Source organism: Dicentrarchus labrax, unplaced genomic scaffold, assembly GCF_905237075.1.
Source record: "Dicentrarchus labrax unplaced genomic scaffold, dlabrax2021, whole genome shotgun sequence".
NCBI classification, from domain to species: domain Eukaryota; kingdom Metazoa; phylum Chordata; class Actinopteri; family Moronidae; genus Dicentrarchus; species Dicentrarchus labrax.
The window spans coordinates 9,076,824-9,082,853 of NW_026136712.1; the positions used below are offsets into that span (position 1 = coordinate 9,076,824).

Genomic DNA, 6,030 nt, shown 5'->3' on the forward strand with positions numbered 1-6,030 from the left:
CATTAATTCACATTTGGCTATTACAGTGCGGGTTTGTGTTTTATGGGCAGAGCAGCTCCTTCCTGTGTGGTAAGAAAGAGTTAATAACAACAGGCTAAACGTGATGAGTGAGGGGACTCTGTGAAAAACAGCGAGCCAATCCGCGTCCAGATTAACACCTTGCGCGGCCGTGATTGGTCCAAAGCCCGACCGTTGTTGTTTGGAACTCAGAGCCCACGTGGGGGCACGGACCCAAACTCGAGCTCTCATTGGCTAAGACCCCACACTCAAGACCCGCCCGTGGCTGGGCTCGCTGTGTGATTGGCCAAGCTGCTGCAATGAACTCCTCCCCCACCCCTCACCCTCTCCCCCTCCGCCCTCCCCGCCTTGTTTTTCCGTCCGAGAGGAAAGGAAATATCCCTCTCGCGAGCTCCATGGGCCGCCGCCGTCGTCGCTTCATACGAGGCGCGCGAACTCAGGTCTGACATTTCGCACAGATCCGTCTAAATACGGAGAAACACGATTACTAGAGATGATATTTAACTCAGCATCATCTTCTTCCCGTTATTTCGTTTCATCGCCAATTTCCCGGAGACGTTTGCTCGCTCTGTCTCTGTTTCTTCATTTTCTCTTCATAAAGCAGCCAGCCGCTTCTCTCTCCTTCTACACTGGACACACACCTCAACACACACACACACACACACACACACACACACACACACACACACACACTTGTCCATGTTATATGTGCAGGTTTGCAGTGACAGGACCATTAACCTTTAATGAATTAATTATATTACTAAAGATTAACAGGCAAGGGAGCTTAATCAAATTTGGTGTGCAAGAGTATAGCCTCTAACCCCTATCTTCTATCTATCTATCTATCTATCTATCTATCTATTATATTTGTTAGGCTACAACTGATGGAAAAAGTTACAAGTAGTTAAGGTCTAACTTTATATTAGTCTGCACTCAAATGTAAAATTGTTTTATTAAAGTACTTATTGAAGTGGTTACTAAGAAACACTAAATATGCAGTGGCATTTAGAAAACAACGTGCAATTCATAGGCCTTATAGGCGATATTTTATGCAGCAGCGATGACCCGCTGTACAGTAACAAACAAGCTTGGTAAAAACAAATCTAAACCAGTCTCAGCGTATAAACTTAAAAGAAAAAAAGAAAAGATCTAACAACATGGAGCCACGTAGCCTACTGTAAAGGGATACTGCAGTTTAGTGGTCTTTTATGCGTTATCATAACACGTTACATTACCTTTTAGATCCTGTCAGTAGGCAATGCTTTCGTACAAGGCTTCATTTGTTTTTACTAGCAAAATAGGTTAATGGCTCCTCTGTCCTCTCATGAAGGAGCCGCAATTTAATGAAGGACAAAAGTCAGTAAGCAGGATTCACAGTAGATGCACATCAAAAGTTTAAAATGTTTAGTTGTTGGGCTGCAAAATTTTATTTTTAGCAAACAGATTTTGCCCATTACAGGTCTCTTACAATGTGTCTTTGTGGATAAATGTAGAAGCACAGCTGCTGTCAGTGATAGTATTTAATGGGGTTCACTAAGGAAACAGTGGCAATGCTCCCGTCCTGACTTTTCCCATTTTTATCATGATTTTATTCATTGGCAGAACTTGATAGATGATTGCTTGTTATTGTAAATTATTAACTTTTTTCCCCTCAACAGACCAAATAGACGAGACTGTCTGGAAGTTGAACATGTTCAATTAGGTGAAATCAGACCAGAATCAGCCACTTAAGAAGCACACAACTTGTTGAATTACAGATAAAGGGAAGTACAGTCAGTAAATAGACAGAATACTCTCCAGTATTCATAGTTTCAGTGTTTCCAGAAAGATCGTGGAAAACCTCCATGCTATGGACCGCAGTCTAGTGGAAATGAAGCCTGCCAACTACGGGGCAGGACTTTTACTCTATTTATGCTCATTTGTCTTCCATTCAGTGATCAAATGAAACCACAAACAAAGCTGCATCAATTGTTTTCCACTAGGGGGCAGAAAAAACAAAACAACCTGACAGACACATATGTTGCTATACAATCCTTCAATAATGTGCACACACTGACATCATTTTGAGATGAAGTTTCTGGCCACCTGGTCCAATATTCAGTCTGCTTTTTGCCATGGTCGCCGCAACTCGAAAAATATTTGTCTCTTTAGTTTGTCGAGTTTATCAGAGTTTTTTTTTTTTTGCTGAACAGTTTATGGAGGAAGATGAGGGCAGCTCAGACAGTGAAGATGTGGCAGCAACACAAAAATTAATGATAGCTCTAAGAGCTGCAGAGTTGGGATTATTACTTCTCCACGATTTTAGCATTATGAGCAACCCCATAACATTACAGAGTCACTTCAAGCAGCGTTAATGTAAAAAAAATATGAACTAATGCTGGTTTAATGATCAAGAAAAATTTGAGAGGCAGATAAACCAAATATCAGTGGCAACCATCAGGCTCATTTAAATCATTTTCTTCCTGCATCTTGAACCTGAGTTGTTCCGTATGAACAGGCATACCTGCTTTTTAACAATAAATGGCCACTATTCTCCTGACATTCTGTCTTCCAGTCAGGAAGCGATACTTCACGAGCCTCACAGACCTGCTCCGGTGACTCTTTTGGGGATTTCTACCTCCAGAACATCTCTTACCCTTCCTCCTCCTCTTGAATTGTTGAATAATGCTGCTAAACTCAGCTCAGATTGAATCTCCTGTCCATTCAGTTCACCTCAGAATCGAGATCAGTCAGCTTTTTCTCGCCTCATCCTATGCCGGAGCCATGCTGCGGATTTAGCTTGCTTCTGATCCAGCAGCAGCAGGCACGGCGGCCCTCGCTGTGCGGTGGCTGCAGGAGGGGAGCTGGGCCAGCGGGGAAGGGGGATACCCCCTGTGTGTGCTCGGCAATTGTTGTCGTGGCAATGGTGGCCGTAGTGGTGGTTGCCAGGGAGATGGGGGTTGCTTGTCTGACCCGTCCCCCTCGTGCTGTCACCGGCATTATTGATGCACGCCGCTGCTCGGCATTGTGGGAGTGCGGGAGGGAGGGCGGAGAGGACAACGGTTAATGAGTTCAGGAGGAACAGGGACTCTCCCTGCTCTCTCTCTCTCCTTTCTCTGTTACTCTCTCTCACTCTGTTTCCTCATCACCTCTCTCCCTCTCTGCTCCCTCCCTCCCCTTCATTTCTCATGGGTGTCTGTCTTGTGCGAGTGTGCATTAAGAATGCGGGTCTCTCATGATCCATCATGGCAAAATGCACTTTCCCTCTCCTTCACACACACACACACACACACACACACACACACACACACACACACACACACACACACACACACACACACACACACACACACACACACACTCTCACACACCTAAACGGGATACGGACGGTGCACTCACAAAAACATGTTCTCCCACACCTTTACTCGAACAGCGTAACTGAGTCATTCGCAACCACTCCTTCCTTTCTCTCTCTCTCTCTCTCCCTCTCTCTCTCACACACACACACACACACACACACACACACACACACACACACACACACAGATGCTGCCCTGCTGTTATGCCTGAAGCTAGGAGAGCTAGCAAGATTAATAATGACCCCTGACTCCCCACAGACAGACCCAAATATACACAGTTTGGAGAGAGAGAGAAAGAGCAAAGGTAAAGAGAATGAAGGGAAGAACAAGGTGAGGCCAAATGGTGACTAAAAATACACAGTTGAGTAACAAAGAAAGAGGGAAAATGTATACAGTTTATAAAGTGATTGAGATGAGAAATGGAAGAAGAAGTGGGAGGCCAAACATGCAAAATTAATTTTGCGAGATATCTAGTGGTGGGGGACAAAAAAGAGTATGTCAGCCCTTAGTATGCTGTATTCAATTTTTATCTATGCTGCCGTTATTGACGCCTGAAAACTGTTTGGGAAACAATCATGTGAGCCTGATTAGGGTTTGTGTGTCAGGGGTTATCCATTGAGTTCACATGCAAGAGACTGTATTGGCCAATTGCATAAATGTTGGATCCTACAATTCTCATAATGCAACTCGGTAAACCTAAATACTTGTAGTCTTCAAGCCAAAGTTAAGATCAGATTTTAGTAAGTTCTACAACTGTTTTTGCAGGCTGATAAATTAACTGCTGTGTATAATTGGTGCAGTAGACAGAGCCAGGCTCGCTGTTTACGCCTATATCCAGTCTTTGTGCTAAGCTAAGCTAACCGGCCGCATTGCCATATTGCCTTCTATTTAATGGTTGCATATGAGAGTGGTATCCATGTTCTCATCTAACTCTCTGCCAGAAAAGAGAATGAGTGTATTTCTCAAAACTTCAAACAATTATTTTAAGGTGTTACAAGTATAGTGATGAGTGTCCTGTCCCATGTGTGCATGTGTCTGTTCCAGGTACCACCCTCCCCTCTGTGCGGTACAACGACTGGTCGGGCACACCGGCGGTCAATTTGTCCATTAGACCAGCTGGCTTTATAAACCAGAGAGCAGACGGGTCCAGTGGGCCAGACTACAGCTTAGAGCTGTGTGTTGTGTTGTTCCTAACCTGGTGTTTTGCTGTTTTTAGGGAGGGTGACCACTGACATTTAATTTGGTTAATCAATAGCTTTGTGTTTATGGTTAGTTATTTTAAACATTGCTTTCTCCTTTTTAAGAAAGTCATTTTTAGTTGGGGCTTTTCATTTTTAAGTATTTTCATTTATATTGTTAATAAAAATCCCCTTTTGTTTGTACATATAGTTCTGTTTCCTGTGTTTCTTTTATCCTAGGTTTATTCTTCAATTGTTACTCTCCTCTCCCCTGGATTCAACATCTGAGGTTGTAACATAAAGTTAAGGAAAGATCATTGTTATATAACTGCTGGTGGGACTGCTGAATAAACCAACCTCCTGTTTAAAATGAGGTCCTTGTAAATGTACAGTCAACAACAGACAATCAATGCCTTAATCTTCCTTGTGACAATACAGGTGTTATCATTAATCTGTTTTATGCAGATTTTGTCAGACAACTTCATAATAATCAGAAAATATAATTGAAGTTTCTGCTAGCTGAAAACTTAACTGAGAGTGATAGCAAGAGTAACAGTGTGTTACCTCTCACTTTTTTACCACACACACATGCTTACGGTAACTTTTGGGGCCATTAGGTAGACCTACATTAATTTCCTAGAGACTAACCTTAACCAAGTACTCCTAACCAACCTTTACCCTAACCTAAACCACTGACCCAAAAATCAGCCTTTTACCAATTGGGTTACAGGGACATAGTTTTTGTCCCTAATTCGAAAAGCTGTCCCCATTAACTGGTCTTTAGTCTCAAAAGTGTCCCAAAACGTGCCCTAAGTCAGAAACACACACACACAGGCTTGTATGCATGAATGCATGAGTGTACAGACACACAAAATACTGATACAGAACACAGATACCAGCAGCAATATGCAGACAAATACACAAAACTGGGAATGCACGTTCTCAGAATTACACACAAACACACACACGCACAGAAGCACCGGCATGGATTAATGTGTTTGGCTCAACTATTTCATTTATTACTGTCGGAGGCCTTTTGTGATGAGGGCATTTTTCAGGTTGCTAACCATTATTCCCTCTAGGCCTCAGGCTCATCAAAGGACTGTGTGTGTGTGTGTGTGTGTGTGTGTGTACCCAGCCCTATGGTTATGGTTATGGTCTAACCAAGTAGTCAGATTTTTTCTTTCTATTCTTCAGGGGATTCACGTTGCCATTTCTGACTGTACTTAAGGCTCCCTCCCCATTTGTCAACACAAGCCTAAGCAGCTCGAAGCCTGTTTGTTTTGCCATGAAAGGTTTTTTTTGCAGCTCCATCATACCTTGAAATATTGCTGACTGTGCTGTATCCATCAACATACCAAAAGTATCTGAGAGAGAAGGAGGAAAGACACGGAGAGGAGAGGGAGAGAAGAAAGAAACAAGTGAATGTAACAAGTCAGTCGTCTCTGCCCTGATGCTCTTCTCTCTTTTTCCCCCCAGTGTATTAAAATGTGTTT

At 43.0% G+C, this 6,030-nt stretch overlaps 1 long non-coding RNA gene across 1 annotated transcript; it reads left to right on the forward strand.

Moving 5' to 3' along the window:
• Window positions 1-388: 388 nt before the first annotated feature.
• On the forward strand, window positions 389-4,744 carry LOC127373365 (uncharacterized). The gene is made up of 2 exons (XR_007886902.1): window positions 389-458; window positions 4,401-4,744. It is a non-coding gene; the product is annotated as an uncharacterized LOC127373365 (long non-coding RNA).
• The last annotated feature ends 1,286 nt before the right edge of the window (window positions 4,745-6,030 follow it).